This window comes from Lampetra fluviatilis, unplaced genomic scaffold (assembly GCF_964198595.1).
Source record: "Lampetra fluviatilis unplaced genomic scaffold, kcLamFluv1.1 SCAFFOLD_1266, whole genome shotgun sequence".
Classification (NCBI taxonomy): domain Eukaryota; kingdom Metazoa; phylum Chordata; class Hyperoartia; order Petromyzontiformes; family Petromyzontidae; genus Lampetra; species Lampetra fluviatilis.
Genome location: NW_027621205.1, coordinates 78 through 15,427, shown reverse-complemented (window position 1 = coordinate 15,427; position 15,350 = coordinate 78). Strand labels below are relative to the sequence as shown.

The 15,350-nt window shown below is 36.4% G+C and overlaps 1 long non-coding RNA gene across 1 annotated transcript; it reads left to right on the top strand.

Moving 5' to 3' along the window:
* Positions 1–7,068: 7,068 nt before the first annotated feature.
* LOC144954929 (uncharacterized) lies at positions 7,069–12,533 on the top strand. Its single transcript, XR_013641438.1, has 3 exons — positions 7,069–7,235; positions 11,211–11,268; positions 12,474–12,533. It is a non-coding gene; the product is annotated as an uncharacterized LOC144954929 (long non-coding RNA).
* Positions 12,534–15,350: the final 2,817 nt, after the last annotated feature.

Sequence of the window (15,350 nt, the reverse complement as noted above, 5' to 3'; positions counted from 1 at the left end):
AACATTAACAAACATTAACAAACATTAACAAACATTAACAAACATTAACAAACATTAACAAACATTAACAAACATTAACAAACATTAACGAACATTAACAAACATTAACAAACATTAACAAACATTAACAAACATTAACACACATTAACAAACATTAACAAACATTAACACACATTAACAATCATTAACAAACATTAACAAACATTAACACACATTAACAAACATTAACAAACATTAACACACATTAACAAACATTAACACACATTAACAAACATTAACAAACATTAACAAACATTAACAAACATTAACAAACATTAACACACATTAACAAACATTAACAAACATTAACAAACATTAACAAACATTAACAATCATTAACAAACATTAACGAACATTAACAAACATTAACACACATTAACAAACATTAACGAACATTAACAAACATTAACAATCATTAACAAACATTAACAAACATTAACAAACATTAACAAACATTAACACACATTAACAAACATTAACAATCATTAACAAACATTAACAATCATTAACACACATTAACAAACATTAACAAACATTAACAAACATTAACAAACATTAACAATCATTAACAAACATTAACAATCATTAACAAACATTAACAAACATTAACACACATTAACAAACATTAACAAACATTAACAAACATTAACAAACATTAACAAACATTAACAAACATTAACAAACATTAACAAACATTAACAATCATTAACAAACATTAACAAACATTAACGAACATTAACACACATTAACAAACATTAACACACATTAACAAACATTAACAAACATTAACAAACATTAACAAACATTAACAAACATTAACAAACATTAACAAACATTAACAAACATTAACAATCATTAACAAACATTAACAAACATTAACAAACATTAACACACATTAACAAACATTAACACACATTAACAAACATTAACAAACATTAACAAACATTAACAAACATTAACAAACATTAACAAACATTAACACACATTAACAAACATTAACAAACATTAACAAACATTAACAAACATTAACAAACATTAACAAACATTAACACACATTAACAAACATTAACAAACATTAACAAACATTAACAAACATTAACAAACATTAACGAACATTAACAATCATTAACAAACATTAACAAACATTAACAATCATTAACAAACATTAACAAACATTAACAAACATTAACAATCATTAACAAACATTAACAAACATTAACAAACATTAACACACATTAACAAACATTAACAAACATTAACAATCATTAACAAACATTAACAAACATTAACAAACATTAACAAACATTAACAAACATTAACACACATTAACAAACATTAACACACATTAACAATCATTAACACACATTAACAAACATTAACAATCATTAACAAACATTAACACACATTAACAAACATTAACAAACATTAACAAACATTAACAAACATTAACAAACATTAACAAACATTAACAAACATTAACAAACATTAACAAACATTAACAAACATTAACAAACATTAACAAACATTAACAAACATTAACAAACATTAACAATCATTAACAAACATTAACACACATTAACAAACATTAACAATCATTAACAAACATTAACAAACATTAACACACATTAACAAACATTAACAAACATTAACAAACATTAACAAACATTAACAAACATTAACAAACATTAACAAACATTAACAATCATTAACAAACATTAACAAACATTAACAAACATTAACACACATTAACAAACATTAACAAACATTAACAAACATTAACAAACATTAACAAACATTAACAAACATTAACAAACATTAACAATCATTAACAAACATTAACAAACATTAACAAACATTAACAAACATTAACAATCATTAACAAACATTAACAAACATTAACAAACATTAACAATCATTAACAAACATTAACAAACATTAACAAACATTAACAAACATTAACAAACATTAACAAACATTAACAAACATTAACAAACATTAACAAACATTAACAATCATTAACAAACATTAACAATCATTAACAAACATTAACAAACATTAACAAACATTAACAATCATTAACAAACATTAACAAACATTAACAAACATTAACAAACATTAACAAACATTAACAATCATTAACAAACATTAACAAACATTAACAAACATTAACACACATTAACACACATTAACAATCATTAACAATCATTAACAAACATTAACAATCATTAACAAACATTAACAAACATTAACAAACATTAACAATCATTAACAAACATTAACAAACATTAACAAACATTAACAAACATTAACAAACATTAACAAACATTAACAAACATTAACAAACATTAACACACATTAACAAACATTAACACACATTAACAAACATTAACAATCATTAACAAACATTAACACACATTAACAAACATTAACAATCATTAACACACATTAACAAACATTAACAAACATTAACAAACATTAACAAACATTAACAAACATTAACAAACATTAACAAACATTAACAAACATTAACAAACATTAACAAACATTAACACACATTAACAATCATTAACACACATTAACACACATTAACAAACATTAACAATCATTAACAAACATTAACAAACATTAACAAACATTAACAAACATTAACAAACATTAACAATCATTAACAAACATTAACAAACATTAACAAACATTAACAAACATTAACACACATTAACAATCATTAACAAACATTAACACACATTAACAAACATTAACAATCATTAACACACATTAACAAACATTAACAAACATTAACAAACATTAACACACATTAACAATCATTAACACACATTAACAAACATTAACACACATTAACAAACATTAACACACATTAACAATCATTAACAAACATTAACAATCATTAACAAACATTAACAAACATTAACACACATTAACAAACATTAACAATCATTAACAAACATTAACAAACATTAACACACATTAACAAACATTAACACACATTAACAAACATTAACACACATTAACACACATTCGCATCTTCTTGGTTCTTTCGGTAAAGTCGTCACGTAGAAGGGAAGTAATAAAATAATAAAAACAAAACGTTATAAAATAATATCATAATATAATAGTGAGAATTATATTATTTTATTACGTTTTGTTTTTATTATTTTATTATTTGATTACTTCCCTTCTACTTGATGGCTTTACCGAAAGAACCAAGAAGATGAATCCCTGCAGTCACGAAAGCTTTAAATCGAAACATTAACATACATTAACATGTATTAACATACATTAACATGTATTAACATACATTAACATGTATTAACATACATTAACATGTATTAACATACATTAACATGTATTAACATACATTAACATGTATTAACATACATTAACATGTATTAACATACGTTAACATGCATTAACATGTATTAACATACATTAACATGTATTAACATACGTTAACATACATTAACACACATTAACATGTATTAACATACATTAACATACATTAACATGCATTAACATACATTAACATACATTAACATGTATTAACATACATTAACACACATTAACACACATTAACATGTATTAACATACATTAACACACATTAACATGTATTAACATACATTAACATACATTAACATGCATTAACATACATTAACACACATTAACACACATTAACATGTATTAACATACATTAACACACATTAACACACATTAACATGTATTAACATACATTAACACACATTAACATGTATTAACATACATTAACATACATTAACATGCATTAACATACATTAACACACATTAACACACATTAACATGTATTAACATACATTAACACACATTAACATGTATTAACATACATTAACATACATTAACATGTATTAACATACATTAACATACATTAACATGTATTAACATACATTAACATACATTAACACACATTAACACACATTAACATACATTAACATGTATTAACATACATTAACATACATTAACATGTATTAACATACATTAACATGCATTAACATACATTAACACACATTAACATGTATTAACATACATTAACATACATTAACATGTATTAACATACATTAACATACATTAACATGTATTAACATACATTAACATACATTAACATACATTAACATGTATTAACACACATTAACATACATTAACATGTATTAACATGCATTAACATGTATTAACATACATTAACATGCATTAACATGTATTAACATACATTAACATGTATTAACATGTATTAACATGTATTAACATGCATTAACATGTATTAACATACATTAACATACATTAACATGTATTAACATACATTAACATGTATTAACATACATTAACATACATTAACATGCATTAACATGTATTAACATACATTAACATGCATTAACATGTATTAACATACATTAACATGTATTAACATGTATTAACATACATTAACATACATTAACATACATTAACATACATTAACATGTATTAACATACATTAACATACATTAACATGTATTAACATACATTAACATACATTAACATGTATTAACATACATTAACATACATTAACATGTATTAACATACATTAACATACATTAACATGTATTAACATACATTAACATACATTAACATGTATTAACATACATTAACATACATTAACATGTATTAACATACATTAACATGTATTAACATACATTAACATACATTAACATGTATTAACATACATTAACATACATTAACATGTATTAACATACATTAACATACATTAACATGTATTAACATACATTAACATGTATTAACATACATTAACATACATTAACATGTATTAACATACATTAACATACATTAACATGTATTAACATACATTAACACACATTAACACTACCTAACACACTCACACACTAACATACACACATACACACTCACTCACCCACCCACCCACTCACTCACCCACCCACCCACCCACCCACTCACACACCCACACACTCACCCACCCACTCACCCACTCACTCACCCACCCACTCACCCACCTACCTACCCACCCACTCACCCACTCACTCACCCACCCACTCACCCACTCACTCACCCACCCACTCACCCACCTACCTACCCACCCACCCACCCACTCACTCACCCACCCACTCACCCACTCACTCACCCACCCACTCACCCACCTACCTACCCACCCACTCACCCACTCACCCACCCACCCACTCACTCACCCACCCACCCACCCACTCACCCACTCACTCACTCACCCACTCACCCACCCACTCACCCACTCACACACCCACACACTCACCCACTCACCCACTCACCCACTCACTCACTCACCCACTCACCCACCCACTCACTCACTCACCCACCCACTCACTCACTCACCCACCCACTCACCCACTCACTCACCCACCCACTCACCCACCTACCTACCCACCCACTCACCCACTCACCCACCCACTCACTCACCCACCCACTCACTCACCCACCCACTCACTCACCCCACTCACTCACTCACTCACCCACTCACTCACTCACCCACTCACTCACCCACTCACCCACTCACTCACTCACCCACTCACTCACTCACTCACCCACCCACTCACTCACCCACCCACCCACCCACCCACTCATCCACCCACCCACTCACTCACCCACCCACCCACCCACCACCCACTCACACACTCACCCACCCACTCACCCACTCACCCACTCACCCACACACCCACCCACTCACCCACCCACTCACTCACTCACTCACCCACCCACCCACTCACCCACTCACTCACCCACTCACCCACTCACTCACCCACCCACTCACTCACTCACCCACCCACCCACCCACTCACTCACTCACTCACCCACCCACTCACTCACTCACTCACTCACTCACCCACCCACTCACTCACTCACCCACCCACCCACCCACTCACTCACTCACTCACCCACTCACCCACACACTCACCCACTCACTCACTCACCCACCCACTCACCCACTCACACACTCACCCACCCACCCACTCACCCACCCACTCACACACTCACCCACCCACTCACCCACTCACCCACCCACCCACCCACTCACCCACCCACCCACTCACTCACCCACCCACCCACTCACCCACTCACACACTCACCCACCCACCCACTCACTCACTCACCCACCCACCCACCCACTCACCCACTCACCCACCCACTCACTCACCCACCCACCCACCCACCCACCCACCCACTCACACACTCACCCACCCACTCACCAACTCACCCACCCACCCACCCACTCACCCACCCACCCACCCACTCACCCACTCACCCAGTCACACACTCACCCACCCACTCACCCACCCACTCACTCACCCACCCACTCACTCACCCACTCACTCACTCACCCACTCACTCACTCACCCACTCACTCACTCACCCACTCACCCACTCACTCACTCACCCACTCACTCACCCACCCACCCACTCACTCACCCACCCACTCACTCACTCACCCACCCACCCACCCACTCATCCACCCACCCACTCACTCACCCACCCACCCACCCACTCACACACTCACCCACCCACTCACCCACTCACCCACTCACCCACACACCCACCCACTCACCCACCCACTCACTCACTCACTCACCCACCCACCCACTCACCCACTCACTCACCCACTCACCCACTCACTCACTCACCCACCCACCCACTCACTCACCCACCCACCCACCCACCCACTCACTCACTCACCCACCCACTCACTCACTCACTCACCCACCCACCCACCCACCCACTCACTCACTCACTCACCCACTCACCCACACACTCACCCACTCACTCACTCACCCACCCACTCACCCACTCACACACTCACCCACCCACCCACTCACCCACCCACCCACTCACTCACTCACTCACCCACTCACACACTCACCCACCCACTCACCCACCCACTCACCCACCCACTCACCCACTCACTCACCCACCCACCCACCCACCCCCGTGTCTCCGCAGGAGGTGTTGGAGTCACTCTCTGGACTGCACCCACTTCCGCGGACTGTACTTCTATGGCGCCGTCTGACGGCGTCGCTCTCCCTGACGCTGATTCCGCTGGAGAGGAGCGTGCGGCGCTCCAGACGGGGGATGTGCAGGGTTCACGCTCAGGTCTCAACCCTGTCCGCCACAGGTACTATACTAGTACTACTGTACTAGTACTACTATACTAGTACTACTATACTAGTACTAGTACTACTATACTATATACTACTAATTGGTTCTTTACCCTTCTATCTGGCAACAAAACTGACACCTTTTTTACAAGGAGTCATGTTTGCATAGACCACAATACCTGCAGCCATAATGCAAACAAAAAAACACAACTCTGATAATGTATGTGCTGTCCTTGAAGTTGATTGGTCCACACCCGAGACAGCTTTCCTTAGAGCCTAGTCTCACATGGTCCTTGAAGTTGATTGGTCCACACCCGAGACAGCTTTCCTTAGAGCCTAGTCTCACATGGTCCTTGAAGTTGATTGGTCCACACCCGAGACAGCTTTCCTTAGAGCCTAGTCTCACATGGTCCTTGAAGTTGATTGGTCCACACCCGAGACAGCTTTCCTTAGAGCCTAGTCTCACATGGTCCTTGAAGTTGATTGGTCCACACCCGAGACAGCTTTCCTTAGAGCCTAGTCTCACATGGTCCTTGAATTTGATTGGTCCACACCCGAGACAGCTTTCCTTAGAGCCTAGTCTCACATGGTCCTTGAAGTTGATTGGTCCACACCCGAGACAGCTTTCCTTAGAGCCTAGTCTCACATGGTCCTTGAAGTTGATTGGTCCACACCCGAGACAGCTTTCCTTAGAGCCTAGTCTCACATGGTGTTGGACCAGATGACGCCAAAAGGCGCACAACTCAAAAACAATGCACCATCAGAGTATGAGAGCTCGGGGCAAGCATCTACACTATGGGAACCTCATTTGCCAGTAAAAATATGATAATGGGTTCTTTACCCTTCTATCTGGCAACAGAAGGGTAAAGAACCAATTATCATATTTTTACTGGCAAATGAGGTTCCCATAGTATATACTACTACAACTATACTACTACTATACTATATACTAGTATACTACTACTACTATATATACTAGTATACTACTACTACTATACTACTACTATACTATATACTACTACTATACTAGTACTACACTACTACTATACTACTACATATACTAGTATACTACTACTAAACTACTACTAAATATACTATAAAACTACCACTAAACTACTACTAAATATACTACTAAATCTACTTTAAAACTACTACTAAATATACTACTAAAATAATACTAAAACTACTACTAAACTAATACTGAAACTACACTATACACTACACTATACACTACACTATACACTACACTACACTATACACTACACTATACACTACACTATACACTACACACTACACTACACTACACACTATACACTACACTATACACTATACACTACACTATACACTATACACTACACACTACACTATACACTATACACAATACACTACACACTATACACTATACACAATACACTACACACTATACACTATACACTACACTATACACTACACTATACACTACACTATACACTACACTATACACTACACTATACACTACACTATACACTATACACTACACTATACACTACACTATACACTACACACTACACTACACACTACACTACACTACACACTACACTACACACTATACACTACACTATACACTATACACTACACTATACACTACACACTACACTATACACTATACACAATACACTACACACTATACACTATACACAATACACTACACACTATACACTATACACTACACTATACACTACACTATACACTACACTATACACTACACTATACACTATACACTACACTATACACTACACTATACACTACACTATACACTACACAATACACTACACACTACACTATACACTATACACTACACTATACACTATACACTACACTATACACTATACACTACACTATACACTACACTATACACTACACTATACACTATACACTACACTATACACTATACACAATACACTACACACTACACTATACACTACACTATACACTATACACTACACTATACACTATACACTACACTATACACTATACACTACACTATACACTACACTATACACTATACACAATACACTACACACTACACTATACACTACACTATACACTACACTATACACTACACACTACACTACACTATACACTACACTATACACTATACACAATACACTACACACTACACTATACACTACACTATACACTACACTATACACTATACACTACACTATACACTACACTATACACTACACTATACACTACACTATACACTACACACTACACTATACACTATACACTACACTATACACTATACACTACACTATACACTATACACTACACTATACACTACACTATACACTATACACAATACACTACACACTACACTATACACTACACTATACACTACACTATACACTACACACTACACTATACACTATACACTACACTATACACTACACTATACACTACACTATACACTACACTATACACTATACACTACACTATACACTATACACAATACACTATACACTACACTATACACTACACTATACACTACACTATACACTACACACTACACTATACACTATACACTACACTATACACTATACACTACACTATACACTACACACTACACTATACACTACACTATACACTACACTATACACTATACACTACACTATACACTACACTATACACTATACACTACACACTATACACTACACACTATACACTACACACTATACACTACACTATACACTACACTATACACTACACTACACACTACACTATACACTACACACTACACTACACACTACACTATACACTACACTATACACTACACTATACACTACACTATACACTACACTATACACTACACTACACACTATACACTACACTATACACTACACTATACACTATACACTACACTATACACTACACTATACACTACACTATACACTATACACTACACACTATACACTACACTATACACTACACTATACACTACACTATACACTATACACTACACTATACACTACACTATACACTATACACTACACTATACACTACACTATACACTACACTATACACTACACTATACACTACACTATACACTACACTACACACTATACACTACACTATACACTACACTATACACTATACACTACACTATACACTACACTATACACTACACTATACACTATACACTACACACTATACACTACACTATACACTACACTATACACTACACTATACACTACACTATACACTATACACTACACTATACACTACACTATACACTACACTATACACTATACACTACACTATACACTACACTATACACTACACTATACACTACACTATACACTACACTATACACTACACTATACACTACACTACACACTACACTATACACTACACTATACACTACACTACACACTACACTACACACTATACACTACACTATACACTACACTATACACTACACTATACACTACACTATACACTACACTATCCACTACACTACACTATACACTACACTATACACTACACTATACACTACTATACACTACTATACACTATACACTACACTATACACTATACACAATACACTACACACTACACTATACACTATACACTACACTATACACTACTTTACACTACACTACACTATACACTACACTATACACAATACACTACACTATGCACTACACTATACACTACACTATACACTACACTATACACTACACTATACACTACACTATACACTACACTACACACTACACTATACACTATACTATACACTACACTATACACTACACTATACACTACACTATACACTACTACACTATACACTACTACATTATACACTACACTATACTATACACTACACTATACACTACACTATACACTACACTATACACTACACTATACACTACTACATTATACACTACACTACACTATACACTACACTATACACTACACTATACACTACACTAAACTGTCTCTCTCCCCAGGGCGTGTGTCTCTGTCTGAGCCCAATCTTCAGAATGTGCCCAAAGAATTCAGCGCCAGGTAACACATTAACATGTTAACATGCTAACACATTAACATGTTAACATGCTAACATGTTAACATGCTAACACATTAACATGTTAACATGCTAACACATTAATATGTTAACATGCTAACATGTTAACATGCTAACACGTTAACATGTTAGCATGCTAACACATTAACACATTAACATGCTAACACATTAACATGGTAACACGGTAACATGCTAACACATTAACATGGTAACACAGTAACATGTTAACATGCTAACACATTAACATGCTAACATGTTAACATGCTAACACATTAACATGTTAACACGCTAACACATTAACATGTTAACATGCTAACACATTAACATGCTAACACGGTAACATGCTAACACATTAACATGCTGTCATGTTAACATGCTAACACATTAACATGCTAACATGTTAACATGCTAACACATTAACATGCTAACACATTAACATGGTAACATGCTAATACATTAACATGTTAACATGTTAACACATTAACATGTTTGCATGCTAACACATTACCATTCTAACACATGAACATGTTAACATGCTAACACATTAACATGCTAACACATTAACATGTTAACATGCTAACACGGTAACATGCTAACACATTAACATGTTGAAATGCTAACACATTAACATGTTAACATGCTAACACATTAACATGCTAACACTTTAACATGTTAACATGCTAACACATTAACATGCTAACACATTATCATGTTAAAATGCTAACACAGTAACATGTAACATGCTAACACATTAACATGTTAAAATGCTAACACATTAACATGCTAACACATTGACATGATAGCATGTTAACATGCTAACACATTAACATGTTAACATGCTAACACATTAACATGCTAACACGGTAACATGCTAATACATTAACATGCTAACACATTAACATGTTAACATGCTAACACATTAACACGTAACATGCTAACACATTAACATGTTAAAATGCTAACACATTAACATGCTAACACATTGACATGATAGCATGTTAACATGCTAACACATTAACATGCTAACACGCTAACACGGTAACATGCTAACACATTAACATGCTAACACATTAACATGCTAACACATTAACATGTTAACATGCTAACACGGTAGCATGTTAACACGCTAACATGTGAACACGCTAACACAGTGACCCACCCACCGCCCTCCCCGTGTTGCTTGCTGCAGTGCGAGTGGGGAGGGAGCGCCGCTGATCAACCTCAGGGCGATGTTCATCCCCTGCAGAGGTCAGTCGACTACCAACAACTACCACACTATAGTGTAGTGTATAGTGTAGTGTATAGTGTAGTGTATAGTGTAGTGTGTAGTGTAGTGTATAGTGTAGTGTATAGTGTAGTGTATAGTGTGTAGTGTATAGTGTGTAGTGTATAGTGTAGTGTGTAGTGTAGTGTATAGTGTAGTGTATAGTGTGTAGTGTATAGTGTGTAGTGTATAGTGTGTAGTGTATAGTGTAGTGTGTAGTGTAGTGTATAGTGTAGTGTATAGTGTAGTGTATAGTGTAGTGTATAGTGTAGTGTGTAGTGTATAGTGTAGTGTAGTGTGTAGTGTGTAGTGTAGTGTATAGTGTAGTGTATAGTGTATAGTGTAGTGTATAGTGTAGTGTATAGTGTAGTGTAGTGTATAGTGTAGTGTATAGTGTGTAGTGTATAGTGTAGTGTATAGTGTAGTGTGTAGTGTAGTGTATAGTGTAGTGTAGTGTATAGTGTAGTGTATAGTGTAGTGTATAGTGTAGTGTATAGTGTAGTGTATAGTGTAGTGTATAGTGTAGTGTATAGTGTAGTGTATAGTGTAGTGTAGTGTATAGTGTAGTGTATAGTGTAGTGTATAGTGTAGTGTAGTGTATAGTGTAGTGTATAGTGTAGTGTATAGTGTATAGTGTAGTGTGTAGTGTAGTGTATAGTGTAGTGTGTAGTGTAGTGTGTAGTGTAGTGTATAGTGTAGTGTATAGTGTAGTGTGTAGTGTAGTGTATAGTGTAGTGTATAGTGTAGTGTATAGTGTAGTGTATAGTGTAGTGTGTAGTGTAGTGTGTAGTGTAGTGTATAGTGTAGTGTATAGTGTAGTGTGTAGTGTAGTGTGTAGTGTAGTGTGTAGTGTAGTGTATAGTGTAGTGTATAGTGTAGTGTGTAGTGTAGTGTGTAGTGTAGTGTGTAGTGTAGTGTGTAGTGTATAGTGTATAGTGTATAGTGTAGTGTATAGTGTAGTGTGTAGTGTAGTGTGTAGTGTAGTGTATAGTGTAGTGTATAGTGTAGTGTGTAGTGTAGTGTGTAGTGTAGTGTGTAGTGTAGTGTGTAGTGTAGTGTATAGTGTAGTGTATAGTGTAGTGTATAGTGTAGTGTGTAGTGTAGTGTATAGTGTAGTGTGTAGTGTAGTGTATAGTGTAGTGTGTAGTGTAGTGTATAGTGTAGTGTGTAGTGTAGTGTATAGTGTAGTGTATAGTGTAGTGTATAGTGTAGTGTGTGTGTAGTGTAGTGTAGTGTGTAGTGTGTGTTTGTGTAGTGTAGTGTGTAGTGTGTAGTGTTGTGTAGTGTAGTGTGTGTGTGTTGTGGGTAGTGTGTAGTGTAGTGTTTGTGTAGTGTGTAGTGTTGTGTGTTGTGTAGTGTGTTGTGTAGTGTGTAGTGTAGTGTGTGTGTAGTGTTGTGTGTAGTGTTGTGTGTAGTGTGTGGTGTAGTGTTGTGTGTAGTGTAGTGTGTAGTGTGTGTGTGTGTAGTGGTTGGTGTGTGTGTGTGTAGTGTGTGTGTAGGTGTGTAGTGGTGTGTGTAGTGTTGTGTGTAGTGGTGTGTGTTGTGTGTGTGTGGTGTGGTGTGTGTGGTGGTGTGGGGTGTGGGTGTGTGGTGTGGGTGTGTGTGGGTGTGTGTGGTGTGTGGGTGTGTGTTGTGTTGTGGGTGTGGTGTGGGTGTGTGTGGTGTGGGTGTGTGGTGTGTGTGTGTGTTGTGGTGTGGTGTGGGGTGTGGTGTGTGGGGTGTGGTGTGGTGTGTGTGTGGTTGGTGTGTGTGGTGGTGGGTGTGTGGTGGGGTGTGGTGTGGGTGTGTGTGTGGGTGTGGTGGTGTGGTGGGGTGTGTGTGGGGTTGTGTGTGGGTGTGGTGTGGGGTGTGGGTGGGTTGTGGGTGTGTGTGTGGGTGTGTGGTGTGGGTGTGTTGTGTGGGTGGTGTGGGTTGGTGGGTGTAGTGTGGTGTGGTTGTGGTTGGGGTGGTGTGGGTGTGGTGTGGGTGTGGGTGTGTGTGGGGTGTGGTGTGGTGTGGTGTGTGGTGTGTGTGTGGTGGGTGTGGGTGGTGGTGTGTGTGTGGTGGTGTGTGGTGTGGGTGTGTGGTGTGGGTGTGGGTGTGGTGTGGTGTGTGGTGTGGTGTGTGGTGTGGTGTGTGGTGTGTGTGTGGGTGTGTGGTGGTGTGGGTGTGGTGTGGGTGTGTGGTGTGGTGTGTGTAGTGTAGGTTGTGTAGTGTAGTGTGTAGTGTAGTGTAGTAGTGTAGTGTATAGTGTAGTGTAGTGTAGTAGTAGTAGTGTATAGTAGTACTAGTACTACTACTACAACTACTACTACTACACTACTACTACTACTACTACTACTACTACTACTACTACTACTACTACTACACTACTACTACTACACTACTACTACACTACTACTACTACTTACACTACTACTACTACTACACTACTACTACACTACTACTACTACTACACTACTACTACACTACTACTACACTACTACTACTACACTACTATACTACTACTACTACTACTACTACTACTACTACACTACTACTACTACTACACTACTACTACACTACTACTACTACACTACTACTACACTACTACTACTACACTACTACTACTACTACACTACTACTACTACTACACTACTACTACTACACTACTACTACTACACTACTACTACACTACTACTACACTACTACTACACTACTACTACTACACTACTACTACTACACTACTACTACACTACTACTACTACTACACTACTACTACTACACTACTACTACACTACTACTACTACACTACTACTACACTACTACTACACTACTACTACT